General features: G+C 42.9%; 1 protein-coding gene across 2 annotated transcripts in view; it reads right to left on the bottom strand.

The window, feature by feature from the left end:
• The window catches only part of LOC110494719 (synaptotagmin-2), a 48,627-nt gene extending 36,246 nt beyond the window's left edge, over nucleotides 1-12,381 (bottom strand). For both annotated transcript variants that reach the window (XM_021570018.2, XM_021570020.2), the window contains exon 1: nucleotides 11,935-12,381. The gene's annotated coding sequence lies outside the window, so the exon portion shown is untranslated. The remainder of the gene's footprint in view (nucleotides 1-11,934) is intronic.
• Between the last annotated feature and the right edge of the window lie 4,280 nt (nucleotides 12,382-16,661).

The following is a 16,661-nucleotide window of genomic DNA, read 5'->3' as shown; positions in this document are numbered from 1 at the left end:
CCAACTGTAATTAAATGGATTGACCTGAGAATTCTATTATAATTAACTAAGATCAATTGTGAAATAAGAGGAGTCATTTTCAATTACTCTTTCACATAAACCTACTTTATAACATGACCTACCAAACATCCAACCACCTGGAAGACTAAAGGATATGATTATGTGAAATAGAACATTCTCTGATCATTAAAAGTAATAGATGTATTCATATACACTCTACCGCATGGGGCATTGCATGCCTGAACTTCTTTCACATTATCAACAGAACACTATAGGCTAGTCACCACCTGATGACATAACTAGTTCTAGAATACTATAGGCTAGTCACCACCTGATGACATAACTAGTTCTAGAATACTATAGGCTAGTCACCACCTGGTGACATAACTAGTTCTAGAATACTATAGGCTAGTCACCACCTGGTGACATAACTAGTTCTAGAATACTATAGGCTAGTCACCACCTGGTGACATAACTAGTTCTAGAATACTATAGGCTAGTCACCACCTGGTGACATAACTAGTTCTAGAATACTATAGGCTAGTCACCACCTGGTGACATAACTAGTTCTAGAATACTATAGGCTAGTCACCACCTGGTGACATAACTCGTTCTAGAATACTATAGGCTAGTCACCACCTGATGACATAACTAGTTCTAGAATACTATAGGCTAGTCACCACCTGATGACATAACTAGTTCCTAGAATACTATAGGCTAGTCACCACCTGGTGACATAACTAGTTCTAGAATACTATAGGCTAGTGACCACCTGGTGACATAACTAGTTCTAGAATACTATAGGCTAGTCACCACCTGGTGACATAACTAGTTCTAGAATACTATAGGCTAGTGACCACCTGGTGACATAACTAGTTCTAGAATACTATAGGCTAGTCACCACCTGGTGACATAACTCGTTTTAGAATACTATAGGCTAGTCACCACTTGGTGACATAACTAGGTCTAGAATACTATAGGCTAGTCACCACCTGGTGACATAACTAGTTCTAGAATACTATAGGCTAGTGACCACCTGGTGACATAACTAGTTCTAGAATACTATAGGCTAGTCACCACCTGGTGACATAACTAGTTCTAGAATACTATAGACTAGTCACCACCTGGTGACATAACTAGTTCTAGAATACTATAGGCTAGTCACCACCTGGTGACATAACTAGTTTTAGAATACTATAGGCTAGTCACCACTTGGTGACATAACTAGTTCTAGAATACTATAGGCTAGTCACCACCTGGTGACTTAACTTGTTCTAGATTTTGGTTAACATATCAATGATGTAAAACATATAGGCATCAACAATCAATCTTGCAGATTATGTCTGAGTGTCTTTTCTCCAGTTATCAATAATGACAGAAATATAGCATTACAACTGCTGAGTAGGGCCTACGTGTTTCCTGGACAGTGAATTTGTTCAGGAAACACTGAAGGCCTTACTGAAAACTTAAGATAACAAAAATCAGCTATGAACCTGGTTTAGAGACCTTTTTTAAAGTTATCATTCCGCATGCTGCTTCGTGCCACCAACTACAATGCCTGTACAGATCTGTGCAATCGCCAGTCCTTCAGTGGCAGGCTGGCAACTATGCAATTGCTTTCCCTTTTGTAATAAAAAAATGCAAGCACTGGGGAAAATCAGAAAGTGTTAGATCAAAAAATCGCAGTGTGACATCTCAGCAGCATGACATCCAGACGTACAAGGGCAACAAGGACAACACAGGACAAAGATACGTGTCCAACTTCAAGATAAATGTTTGTCCACAGTTGCGATCTTCAAGGGAAATGCTTGTCCATAGTTGCTATCTTCAAGGGAAATGCTTGTCCACAGTTGCAATCTTCAAGGGAAATGCTTGTCCACAGTTGCTATCTTCAAGAGAAATGCTTGTCCACAGTTGCTATATTCAAGAGAAATGCTTGTCCACAGTTGCTATCTTCAAGGGAAATGCTTGTCCACAGTTGCTATCTTCAAGAGAAGTGCTTGTCCACAGTTGGATGTTCAAGAGAAATGCTTGTCCACAGTTGCTATCTTCAAGAGAAATGCTTGTCCACAGTTGCTATCTTCAATAGAAATGCTTGTCCACAGTTGCTATCTTCAAGAGAAATGCTTGTCCACAGTTGCTATCTTCAAGATAAATGTTTGTCTACAGTTGCTATCTTCAAGAGAAATGCTTGTCTACAGTTGCAATCTTTGAGAGAAATGAACACATGAACAAGAAATGAACAAATGATCAAAGACAACATTCATCTCACTGATCTAAAAGTGCACTTCCCAGTAAATTCTATCAAGTATGTTGTGCCAGACCAGTACTTTATAGTATGTACTGTATGCCATGACGATTTACAATAACTTATTTCCGCTTGCAAAACACACCAAAATCTTCCTAATTTTGTCCATGATATTTATCTAGATCATGTGTACTACCCACTGCAATATTCTATAGAAGGAGTAAGACATTGGTACTGTATTTTAAAATTGAAATAGCTAGTCAAAACACTAACTCAACTAACTGGGTACTAACGGTAATAGCTATACAGGATATTAATGCAATAACTAACTAACCCAAGCAATTGGAAGAAGTCACATTTCAAATAAATATAGTTGCCTCCAGTAAATAAATTGGCTGGGTCAAGGATTAAAGACAGGAAATGATTTTGAACATGATTCATATTCAGGATTATTATTATAAATTAGTAATGTCTCAGGACAGGATCTGTCGAGGCTGTCAGTGACCTAACTACATGGCACCCCCCTGGACACAGTCTCAAAGTCCCTCCATCCCATCACCATTACAGTCCCTCCATCCTAACACCATCACAGTCCCTCCATCCTAACATCATCACAGTCCCTCCATCCCATCACCATCACAATCCCTCCATCCCATCACCATCACAGTCCCTCCATCCCAACACCATCACAGTCCCTCCATCCCATCACCATCACAGTCCCTCCATCCTAACACCATCACAGTCCCTCCATCCTAACACCATCACAGTCCTTCCATCCCATCACCATCACAGTCCCTCCATCCCAACACCATCACAGTCCCTCCATCCTAACACTATCACAGTCCCTCTATCCCAACACCATCACAGTCCCTCCATCCCAGCACCATCCCTCCATGCCAACACCATCACAGTCCCTCCATCCCAGCACCATCACAGTCCCTCCATCCCAACACCATCACAGTCCCTCCATCCCATCACCATCCCTCCATGCCAACACCATCACAGTCCCTCCATGCCAACACCATCACAGTCCCTCCATGCCAATACCATCACAGTCCCTCCATCCCAACACCATCACAGTCCCTCCATCCTAACACCATCACAGTCTCTACATGCCAACACCATCACAGTCCCTCCATCCCAGCACCATCACAGTCCCTCCATCCCAACACCATCACAGTCCCTCCATCCCATCACCATCCCTCCATGCCAACACCATCACAGTCCCTCCATGCCAACACCATCACAGTCCCTCCATGCCAATACCATCACAGTCCCTCCATCCCAACACCATCACAGTCCCTCCATCCTAACACCATCACAGTCTCTACATGCCAACACCATCACAGTCCCTCCATCCCAGCACCATCACATAGCCGTCTCTCCTCTGTCTTTCCAAGGTTGCTCAAATTAGGCCAGTCAGACGTTTTGACTCTTTCTTACCCTCTTGGCTGCTCTTGGTTTAGTTTTTTCTTTCTCTCTCTCTCTCTCTCTCTCTCTCTCTCTCTCTCTCTCTCTCTCTCTCTCTCTCTCTCTCTCTCTCTCTCTCTCTCTCTCTCTCTCTCTCTCTCTCTCTCTCACACACACACACACACACACACTTTCTCTCTATCTCTCATGCACACATGCCCTCTCTCATGTACACTCTCCCTCCATCTCTCATTTTCTGTCTATTATACACACGCTCATTATTTTTGTGCTTCCTGCTGGTACCTAAAATAGCTTGACCGACTAGAGCTGGTTGAAACAGTTAGAGATGGGCTAGGGGGAGAGGATAAAGGAGAGAGAGAGAGCTCAGTCTGAATTCATCACCCTACACAAAGAGCAGAGCGTGTTGCCCCATTCAACGGATCTGGGGCAACTTGACTGAGTAGGCTACTGAGGGAAAGGCCTTCCATAAGGGACTGACTAATTAACTTATCTCTTTGCACCCCATTTATCTGAATAGATTTTAAGATTTTGTGTTTTTTTCTGTAATTTTTCTGTATTGCTAAGGAAACAGGAGAGCCACTAGTATTCATTAGACTGAATCCTTCAACGTTGAAAGTTAAGGCTGCACAAGCAATTACTTAATCAGCAGGAGGCCTGCATCATATCTTAGGAACTTATATAAAGCAAACTAAGCTCTGTCTGGACATCTTTCCTTTTCTGCTTCAGCAGCTCACCAGGATTTCTTGCTTGAGAGACATAGGAAGAGCAAGGAAGACAAATTGGCATCATTATGGAAGGATGATTCTCAGCATTTCCTCACAAAGAGGCAGAATACTCTCCATGTCTCTTCAGGCTGTTCCTGGTCAGTACATAGTCAATATTCTTAACTTACAGCATTCAATGTGGGATGGATACATTCTCAGTCTTACTAAATCATTTGAAGATAGTATGTACAATGTTGCTATTCTGAGATCTTTGCACCCACATTGTGGTGATGCACAAGTCTATAATTGAAGATCTGGATTCTGACCAATAGGGGGCAGTGAAGTTGAGCTGTCCTTATTTAACAGAGGAGGGTAAATGTCATATGATATAGTTTTCGATTGCTGTTTGCCCATTAACATGGCTGCATAGATTTCTCAGAAATTCAATCATGGTTTAACACGTAATTGATGGAACTTTAATTAAATTATCCACATGAATCAACCAGATGTAGTGAAGTACAGGGGGAAGCCCTTTCTGCAATTGTTGCCCACCCCAGTCAATGGAGTTTGTGCTGATGTGGACTCCACTAAGCTATGAGAATTCTCAGCTATACTCTCTCACCTCTTGAGCTTCCAACTCTGCTGGCATACAACATAGACAGCATATCTTTCTAACAGTTAGGAAAAACAACACAGACATAGCAGCAGGCCTGATAGTTCAGGCTCACTGTGGCTCTTATCAAACATATTAATCAAATCAAATCAAATTGTACTGGTCACATACTCATATTTAGCAGATGTTATTGCGGGTTTAGCAGCATGCTTGTGTTCCTAGCTCCAACAGTGCAGTAATATCTAACAATTCACAATATCCACAAAACTAAAAGTAAAGTAATGGAATTAAGATATTTATAAATATTAGGACGAGCAATGTCGGATTGGCATTGACTAGAATACAGTAGAAGAGAATATATTATATATATTATATACATACAAGATGAGTAAAGCAGTATGTAAACATTATTAAAGTGACTAGTGTTCCATTATTAAAGTGGCCAGTGATTCCAAGTCTTATGTAAATAGGGCAGCAGCCTCTAAGTTGCAGGTTTGAGTAACCGGGGGGAAGCCGGCTAGTGATTGCTATTTAACAGTCTGATGGCCTTGAGATAGAATCTGTTTTTCAGTCTCTCTGTCCTTGCTTTGATGCACCTGTCCTGACCTCGCCTTCTGGATGGTAGCGGGGTGAACAGGCCGTGGCTCGGGTGGTTGACGTCCTTGATGATGTTTTAGGCCTTCCTGTGACACTGGGAGCTGTAGGTGTCCTGGAGGGCAGGCAGTGTGCCCCCGGTGAAATGTTGGACAGACTGCACCATCCTCTGGAGAGCCCTGTGGTTGCGGGCGTGGCAGTTACCGTACTAGGCGGTGATACAGCCTGACAGGATGCTCTCAATTGTGCATCTGTAAAAGTTTGTAAGGGTCTTGGGGGACAAGCCACATTTCTTCAGCCTCCTCAGGTTGAAGAGGCGCTGTTGCACCTTCTTCACCACACTGTCTGTGTGGGTGGACCATTTCAGACAATCAGTGATGTGTACGCCAAGGAACTTGAAGCTTTTCACGTTCTCCACTGTGGTCCCGTCAATGTGGATAGGGGTGTGCTCCCTCTGCTATTTCCTGAAGTCCAACATCAGCTCCTTCTTTTAGTTGACGTTGAGGGAGAGGTTATTTTCCTGGCACCACTCCACCAGGGCTCTCACCTCCTCTCTGTAGGCTGTCTCATCATTATTGGTAATCAGGCCTTCTATGGTTGTGTCGTCTGCAAACTTGATGATTGTGGCCACGCAGTCATGGGTGAACAGGGAGGAGGGGGCTAAGTATGAACCCTTGTGGGGCCCCTGGGTTGAAGATCAGTGAAATGAAGGTGTTGTTTCCTACCTTCACCATCCAGGGTCTTGCCCATCAGGAAATCCAAGACTGGGTTGCACAGGGCAAGGTTTCAGACCCAGGGCCCCGAGCCTGATGATGAGCTTGGAGGGTACTATGGTTTTGAAGGCTGAGCTATAGTCAATGAACAGTATTCTTTCATATGTATTCCTCTTGTCCAAATGGGATAGGGCAGTGTGAAATGCAATGGCGATTGCGTCGTCTGTGGATCTATTGGGGCGGTAAGCAAACCGAAGTGGGTCTGGGGTGTAAGGTAAGGTAGAGGTGATACGATCCTTAACTAGCCTCTCAAAGCACTTCATGATGACAGAAGCAATTGTCATGTAGTTCAGTTACCTTTGCTTTCTTGGGACAGGAACAATGGTGGACATATTGAAGCAATTGTGGACAGCGAATGGGATAGGGAGAAATTGAATATGTCTGTAAACACTCCAGCCAGCTGGTCTACGCATGCTCTGAGGATGTGGCTAGGGATGCCGTCTGGGCCGGCAGCCTTGCAAAGGTTAACACGTTTAAATGTTTTACTTACATCAGCCACGGATAACGAGAGCCCACAGTCCTTGTGAGGGGCCCTTTTCGAAGGCGCTGTGTTATCCTTAAAGCGGCCAAAAGGTGCTTAGCTTATCTGGGAGCAAGATGTCGGTGTCCACGACGTGGCTGGTTTTCCCTTTGTAATCCGTGATTGTCTGTAGACCCTGCCACATATGTCTCGTGTCTGAGCCATTGAATTGCAACTCCACTTTGTCTCTGTAATGCCGTTTTGCCTGTTTGATTGCTTTACAGAGGGAATAACTGCACTGTTTTTATTCAACCATATTCCCAGTCACCTTGCTATGGTTAAATGCGTTGGTTCATGCTTTCAGTTTAGTGAGAATACTGCCATCTAGCCTCGGTTTAGGTTTGGGTAAGTTTTAATAGTCACCGTGGGAACAACATCCCGTATACACTTCCTGATGAACTCAGTCACCGTGTCCGTGTATACATCAATGTTAATATCCGAGGCTATCCGGAACATATCCCAGTCCCCATGATCAAAACAATCTTGAAGCATGGATTCCGATTGGTCAGACCAGCATTGAATAGACCTTCCTGTTTGAGTTTCTGCCTATAGGAAAGGAGGAGCAAAATGGAGTCGTGATCTGATTTGCCAAAGGGAGGGCAGTAGAGGGCCTTGTAGGCATCCCGGAAGAGAGAATATCAGTGGTCAAATGTTTTCCCAGGGCGAGTACTACAGTCAATGTGTTGATAGAACATCGATAGCATTTTCCTAAAATGTGCTTTGTTAAAATCCCCAGCTACAATAAATGTTGTCTCAGTATATGTGGTTTACACTTTGCATAAAGTCCAGTGTAGTTCCTTGAGGGCCGTCGGGGTATCGGCTTGAGGGGGAATATACATGGCTGTGTCTATAACCAAAGAGAATTCTCTTGGGAGGTAAAACAGTCGGCGTTTGATTGTGTGGTATTCTAGGTTGGGCGAACAAAAGGACTTGAGTTTCTGTACGTTATCACAATCACACCATGAGTGGTTAATCATGAAACATACACCAAGCCCTTCTTCCAGGAGAGTTCTTTATTCCTGTCTGCGCGATGTACTGAGAACCCAGCTGGCTGTATGGACAGGATATTCGGAGAGAGCCATGATTCCATGAATTGGAGTATATTACAGTCCCTGATGTCTCTCTGGAAGGGGATCCTCACCCTGAGCTCGTCTACTTTATTATCCAGAGACTGAACATTAGCGAGTAATATATTCGGAAGCGGAAGCTTTTGTGCCCGTAATGATCAGTGCTTGATCAGTGCTTACTGGGACTGCAGGGTTTGGTCTACACTACTCTTATCTGTAACAATGAAAGCTGCATGGTTGTCTCTCACTCCAACTATGAGATAATGGGGAGTTCTCTAACCAACACTTAGTCATTAGTTATTCAATCAATAGAGCAGGGGTATTCAACCGGGGATCCGTGGCCCCCTAGGAGTATACGGAGGTACTGCAGGGGTCGGCAAAAATATAAATACATTAAAAAATATATATATATATTTTTTGTTTTAACGTTTTTGTGAATATCTCTACCAACAACATAATAAACTAACTGTGACTAACTAACTGTTTACATACCTACAGTAGAAAAGAGGAGAATATCTTATTTCTAAAAATGTAAATAATGTCACATTTATTTCTCAACTCCTAATATTAAGCCAATTACACTCACTGGAGTATCTGACATAGGCTTTTAAGAATCACCCATGAATAGGCTGCTGGCTGCTGGTATGCTCCTTGACTTGGACATACATGTTTTCAAACGCATGGCTAACCTTTGTTTAACCAGCTGCTCTTAGTGAAAATGTGTTTGGAGTTTTCTTTCCAGCTAATAGGCTGTTAGAGTTTACACTTCCTCTTCCAACTATAATGTGGGGAGGTCAAAATAATGAAAACCATCTACCAAATCTATTCACTTCAAAATAATGATTACTTCTCCTTCATTCACCTGATGATAATACAAGACGTATGATGGAGGTCGCTGGGTCAATGATTTGCCTGGAAGGGGGACCCTGGACAAGAGCATGTTTTATCATTCAAAAGATCATAGACTCAGAGTCTGTTTACGGTTAGTAGCGCATGAAACAACAAGAAACACAGATATGATTGTCTGTTTGTGCTAACATTCCACTCCTTGCCTTGTCATGCATGACAAGGAGTGGCAAGGAGTGGAAGTTAGCACAAACCGACTGGATTTCAGGCTAGATATGACACTTACATCAAGTTGAACATAGCATTTTGGGATTGTTCAAACTTTAGAATCAATATAATGTTGATGTTATGGATCCCCAAGATACAGTATGTATTATATACTATAAGGCAGAGAAAACTTAAACACTTTAATGAAAATGTAGGCCTTTATCTCTGAGGATGTGAATAACAGGAGTAGCTTGCCACAATGTGTGTGCCAAATAACCTGTAGGGTGGTTTCATTATTGTCTAGAAGCAGTGACAATTGGGGTGGCAGGCAGCTAGCTTCAGTACCAGTGGACCTGGAGAGAGCGAAGAGAGGAAGATAGGACTCTGACAACATCTCATTACCTTCCTTTGTATTGTCTCTCTTTTTCTCCTTTCTCCTATCTGACCCCAGTGGCTGGCTACACAAACAAACCCTCTACTACAGCAGTAAAGCGTAAACTGACAGTGTTTGCCTGCAGTTCCCAATGAAACAAAGACAGCAAGTCAGTAACTTTTAGAGGGAAGTCCAGGCTCACTATAAAAGTAGGCTAAAAATGACTTCATAATACATAATTGGCTCAGATGGCTGTAACATAGCTAAACGGTGGCTAAACGGTACAAAGGCCATGTTAGAGAATTACAACAGGCCATTGCATTTCCAAAATTTGCATCAGTCTTACAAAAACATAGTTCCCTTTGTCAGTTTACAAAGCACACTATAAAACATCCGTATGTACTTCACAAAATGTGTTACAGAAATGTCGGCCATGGACACATGAAGACTTCCCTAGCTTATATACAGTTTGACTCACAATGAAAAATATAATCTCAGTATCATCTCAATGTGCACCTGGCGTGTCATTAACAATGGAGCATCTTCTGGGAGAGATCATACAAACAGTTTATTACTGCACAAAATCTATCCAAGAGAGAGAGAGAGAGAGAGAGAGAGAGATTGTGGTGAAGCATCAAGGCCTTTGCTTTTCAGCTGCCCAACCACTCCAACGTGAAGAGTAGAAGACCTATCGATGTACGGGAACATTTCTTAACTGTTATGCTTTTATGTTGACCAGGAGAGGAAACAGCAATTGACCTCCTCTACTCACAAATAAGGGTTAGGGTGAGGGTTACTGTAGTGTTGCCTCATTCCTTTGAAAGCCCATCCATTTTAACCAAGCAGTAAAACCCCAGACATGTCTCTCCCACTTACCCCTATGACCCAAAATAGACTCCATTTTACTGATTTATGAACTAGCACTGGTACGTATCCCAGTATCCTCCCCCATGACATGGCCAGCTCAGCACTATTCCCTGGACATCTGTGTGTGTGTGTGTGTGTGGGTGTGCGCGAGTGTGCATGTGTGTGTAAGTGAGAGAGAGAGAGAGAGAGAGAGAGAGAGAGAGAGAGAGAGAGAGAGAGAGAGAGAGAGAGAGAGAGAGTGCTGCGGCTGTGGCTCCTCTGAATCACCTCTGCTGTGCCAGAGGAGGCGGACCCCTATGCATCTTAACCAGGAGAGTCCCAGTACAGGCAGTCCTGTACACTGGAGGAAGCTGGTGGGAGGAGCTATAGGAGGTTCTAAACCTGGAGAGTCCCAGTCCTGTACACATAGTGGCCCTGAAGACCGACCAGCCTGAAACACCACCTGAGAACACAACAGCCCCATAGAAAGACACTCACTTGTCACCTTGGATAATGCTGCCTCTCAATACCATTGTTTACACCCTGATGTGGTATATAGAGGTTCCATCCTTATGCTAATGACTCATGACTAAAGTATGCATATGAGGAATATGGAATTGCTCAGTAGATCAGGTTTTATAACCTGATATAAACTGCTGCATTTTCACTGAGGTCCACTTTTATCTGGTAAACTGTACCCTTCAGAGTGGTGTGGAAGACTGAAATCAACCCAAGAAAAGATACGCAGTCAACGTAGTCAATGATGATGCAATGACCTTAGGTACAAGCTACACATGGTGGAAAGGGGCGATGTGGTTAATTTGTTCTGAGAAACCTAGCTTTGACAGTTAATATCATTACTTTGAATCCATTACAGTACAGGGTAGCACCTCTTCAATGCATGCATGGGCTCTTTCAGAATAGCTTGTTCAGCAGAATTGACCTTGCATGCACCCCCCAGCGCAGCAGAATGTATAGTGGAACGGGGCTGTTCCTCTCATGATGTTACTTCAAAACTGTCATCATGTCATTTTATCAACCATTTACCTTCCTTTTAGTCTAAATTTAAAGATAGAAAACAAATGGACTTATATCAACCAGATAACTGCATATAAACGTGATATCAACAGATCAACAGAAAATTGGTTGTTTGTAAATTTCTCTCATATTTTGGTTCAGGGTAAAAAAAAATATTTTAAAAAAATGTTAAAGGCATTTGATCAAACATTGAATTGGGACTAAAACACACTCCACTGATCACTTCAGTTATAGTTGAATCGGCATACGTGAAGTGAATGGTATCCATAAAGGAGTAGAGGACTGTGAAATATGTTGTTTCAATGTTTTCTAATGTGAAAAACAGCCCCATCCCAAGTTCTACTCTCTTACACACATTTTCTACTATTATGTAACGTGATACTGCAGCACTGTATGAAGCTACGCATGAGGACTTGCCTCAATACTGAGAGAGAAAGTTCCACTGGCAGCCTCCCTTTCCCTGCAGTGTCTCTACATTAAACCAGAGGAAATTGAAACTGGGAAAGATATCATTGTCTACTATAATTACCTTGAGCCTTTCCTCTCCCACTGCAGTCCTCTAGGTAGATGGGCAGTGTAATGAGGCTGGTTACTGCCATGACTAAATGATACATGACCACGGCACTCATCACCGATCAACAAACATGTACATACAGTAAGAAGTGACACCTTACCTGTATCGGAGAGCTGTTGTCTCCTGGAGAAAAAGAGAGAGAGGGAGGGTACTTCTGTCTGTAGTACCTGCAGGACACTTGAGATAAGGTCTTAGGAGAAGAAATGTTTGAGATTAATAGTTTTTTGGGTTTATCCCACTCTGAAGAAGATAAGCCTCATGGAACTGCTCAGTCCCCGCAGTCACCCCCGGGGGTCTCTTCACGAAAGCCCTCTTCACACACACTGACACAAAACAGTTGCCTGTAGTGAGGAGTTAATCAGATCTGGGGAAAATGAAATGAAATACACGCGCACATTAACATTCTCTCACACTGCAAATCAGCACCAGCATCAAAGCTATGTGCCGTTTCACTGCTGTATTTCCCGGCACTGCAACCTCATTGGCTGAAGGGCTACTCAATAAAAATCCTACTTGTCATCAATTGGGTGTGTGGGGGGGGGGGTTATGGCGTACTCTGGACTCTGCTCCTCCTCCTCTCGTTCATTTGTTCTCCCTCTACAGTACACGCAGAGGGGAATGCTGAGCTTTGAAAATTAGGCGCAGGGTGAAAGGGAGGGTGGAAGGAAGGAAGGAGGGCTGGAGTGGAGAGGGAGAGAGAGAGAAAGAGAGAGAGAGAGAGAGAGAGAGAGAGAGAGAGAGAGAGGGGGGGGAGAGGGAGAGGGAGAGGGAGAGGGAGAGAGAGTAAGGGAGCAAAGGAGGTGCGAAGGAGAAGCAAGGAGAGGGAGCGAGGGAGGGAGGAGTGAAGAAGAGGGAGGGAGGGAGCAAGGGAGGGAGGAGCAAAGGCTGGGAGAATCGATAAGCAGTTAGGAGAGACGTGCCGTGCAGACGCTGAGCCTGGCACAATGCAGGGGCTCAGAGAGTCTGGCCGTAGGTGCTGCTCTCTCCTCTCGGAGACGCTGTCTCTATGCAGGACCAGAGTGCAGTGAGGTGTGTGAAGCAAGAGAAGGGGGGGTTCTTCCAGCAGCGGTTGCCATGACGCTACAGCAAACTCTGCTAGAATAAAAAGGGCTCTGATCTGTCTCTTTTTTCCTTATTCACACAGCTAATAAGCACTGAGTGAATTATTTAAGATGCCAGAGGGAAGAAGGCTGGGGTAAGCTACATGGGTACCACAGCTCACTGCATCTTGATGCCTCAGGGGAGATGCTCAGCCTGTAGGACTGACTGACTGACTGACCGACTGACTGACTGACTGCCTGACTGCCTGACTGCCTGACTGCATGACTGCCTGTGTTCACAAAACTATTATCTATAAACCAATGAGCTAAAACGAGGTAATAGTATGACAATAAAAACACTCATTTGAGTCCTAAGGTGACTACAAGGACACACAGGGATACATTTTAATATTTTTTTTAACCTTTATTTTACTAGGCAAGTCAGTTAACAACAAATTATTAGTTTCAATTATGGCCTAGGAACAGTGGGTTAACTGCTTGTTCAGGGGCAGAACGACAGATTTTTACCTTGCAACCTTTTGGTCCAAGTCCAACACTTTAACCAAAAGGCTACCTGCCAGCCCATGGTTTCTAAACCGTTTGCATTCTGTACAATTGTGAATAATGGTCTTAGTCTTCATCAATAATTAATTTCTTCATATGCCTTATATTTGTAGAAAGACATATGGCAGACTTGTGGTCATGCATAGCATCACACTGTATTCCGGTCAAGCATGCAGTACGCTACGTGCACCTCACAATCTCCTTGCTTCTCTCTACTTGCTTTGCTCTTCCCCTTAGTGCTAATGAAATGGACTTGATGGAAGTCCAACTCCGCCATCTGAAAACAATGAGTTATGTTTGTTCCTACCCTGGCTGGCTGGACAGACGGCAGGCTGAGCGGGGCTATCCCTGATCACATGCACTGCAGTGTTTCTGGAAGTCTGGAAGAGAGATCCCTACTCAGGCCTGGTCTGTCTGCCATCACACAGTTCAACAGCCAATGGTGCGGCAGGGGTACTGTAAACCAGATTCAGATTGGCAACTGACACGTTTCTTCACATTCTTGGGTAGAATATTCACATTTCCATTTATTACATTATTTGGAATTGTTATAATGTGTAACATTAAAGTAATTTAATGGTAGACTCAGCAAAATGACACCATCGTACAACTTCCTTCTTACAGACAACAACAACATTGTTCCCTATTAGTTCAGTCACTTATCCAGTTTGTCCTATAGACTTTCTGACGTCACAGGTTCTCTGCCCATTGACAGGGAACAGTCGGATGCAGCTACAGTTGAAGTCGGAAGTTTACATACACTTAGGTTGGAGTCATTAAAACTAGTTTCCTTACACTTAGGTTGGAGTCATTAAAACTAGTTTACATACACTTAGGTTGGAGTCATTAAAACTAGTTTTTCAACCACACCACAAATGTCTTGTTAACAAGCTATAGTTTTGGCAAGTCCACTAGGACATCTACTTTGTGCATGACACAAGTCATTTTTCCAACAATTGTTTACAAACAGATTATTTCACTAATAATTCACGGTATCACAGTTCCATTGGGTCAGAAGTTTACATACACTAAGTTGACTGTGCCTTCAAATAGCTTGGAAAATTCCAGAAAATTATGTCATGGCTTTAGAAGCTGCTGATATAATTTGAGTCAATTGGAGGTGTACCTGTGGATGTATTTCAAGGCCTACAAACTCAGTGCCTCTTTGCTTGATATCATGGGAAAATCAAAAGAAATCAGCCAAGACCTCAGAAAAAAATGTAGACCTCCACAAGTCTGGTTCATCCTTGGGAGCAATTTCCAAACGTCTGAAGGTACCATGTTCATCTGTACAAACAATAGTACGCAAGTATAAACACCATGGGACCACACAGCCGTCATACCGCTCAGGAAGGAGACGTGTTCAGTCTCCTAGAGATGAGCGTACTTTGGTGCGAAAAGTGCAAATCAATCCCAGAACAACACCAAAGGACCTTGTGAAGATGCGGGAGGAAACATGCACAACAGTATCTATATCCACAGTAAAACGAGTCCTATATCGACATAACCTGCAAGGCTTCTCATCAAGGAAGAAGTCACTGCTAGAAAAACGCATTAAAAAAGCCAGACTGTGGTTTGCAACTGCACATGGGGACAAAGATTGTACTTTTTGGAGAAATGTCCTCTGGTCTGATAAAACAAGAACAGAACTGTTTGGCCATAATGACCATCCTTATGCTTGGAGGAAAAAGGGGGATGCAGCACGGGAGTGAAGCACGGGGGTGGCATGTTGTGGGGGTGCTTTGCTGCAGGAGGGACTGCTGCACTTCACAAAATAGATGGCATCATGAGGAAGGAAATCGCAAATGGGTCTTCCAAATGGACAATAACCCAAAAGCATAATTTCAAAGTTTTGGCAAAATGGCTTAAGGACAACAAAGTCAAGCTATTGGAGTGGCCATCACAATGTCCTGACCTCAATCCTATAGAAAATTTGCGGGCAGAATTGAAAAAGCGTTTGCGAGCAAGGAGACTTACCAACCTGACTCGGTTACACCAGCTCTGTCAGGAGGAATGGGCCATAAATCACCCGACTTATTGTGGGAATCTTGTGGAATGCTACCCAAAACCTTTGACCCAAGTTTAAACAATTTAACCTGTTGATCCTACTTGAGACGCAGACATCTCAACTAGGCACCTGGAAATGCAAATGCGCTACGCTAAATGCTAAATATACTCGTTAAAACTCAAACGTTCATTAAAACACACATGCAGAGTATTGAATTAAAGCTACACTCGTTGTGAATCTAGCCAACAAGTCAGATTTTTAAAATGCTTTTCGGCGAAAGCATGAGAAGCTATTATCTGATAGCATGCAACACCCCAATATACCTGAAGGGGACGTAAACAAAAGAATTAGCGTAGCCGGCGCTACACAAAACGCAGAAATAAAATATAAAACATTCATTACCTTTGATGATATTCTTTGTTGGCACTCCTATATGTTCCATAAACATCACAATTGGGTCTTTTTCCCGATTAAATCCGTCCATGTATGCCCAAAATATCCATTTGTATAGCCTGTCTGGTTCAGGAAAAAAGCTCTCTTCCAACACGCAACGTCATTTTTTTAAATTATATAAGTTGCCTATATTCTTTGACAAAACACTTCAACCTACTTTTGTAACCCAACTTTAGGTATTTGTAAACGTTAATAAGCGATCAAATTGATCACTGGGCGATCTGTATTCAATAGCAGCTACTCAAGAAAACAATGTCCCTTTTTCTCTTTTCCAAAATCGATTGCTGTATGCTGGACGGAATGAAGGATCTATTTGTCATGACACAAAGGATTTTTGTCAATGAAAATGACGGTTTTGGCTACATCGTGTGGAAGCTGTAGGAATTGCAATCTCGGCCCTATTTAATTTGGTGCCCCTTAAACAATACATGCAAGTGGCACATGGATATTTTTTTCAGTTTTCAGTGACCAGTTTTTCTTGCGCTTTTCGATGAAACACACGCTCTGTTATAGTCACAGCCGTGATTTAACCAGTTTTAGAAACTTCAGAGTGTTTTCTATCCACACATACTAATCATATGCATATACTATATTCCTGGCATGAGTAGCAGGATGCTGAAATGTTGCGCGATTTTTAACAGAATGTTCGAAAAAGGAGGGGGTAGACTTAACAGGTTTTAAAGGCAATGCTACCAAATACTAATTGAGTGTATGTAAACTTCTTACCCATTGGGAATGTGATGAATGAAATAAAAGCTGAAA

Source organism: Oncorhynchus mykiss, chromosome 17 (assembly GCF_013265735.2).
Source record: "Oncorhynchus mykiss isolate Arlee chromosome 17, USDA_OmykA_1.1, whole genome shotgun sequence".
In the NCBI taxonomy this organism is placed as follows: domain Eukaryota; kingdom Metazoa; phylum Chordata; class Actinopteri; order Salmoniformes; family Salmonidae; genus Oncorhynchus; species Oncorhynchus mykiss.
The sequence above is the reverse complement of the archived record's forward strand: the minus strand, read 5'-3'. Positions and strand labels throughout refer to the sequence as shown.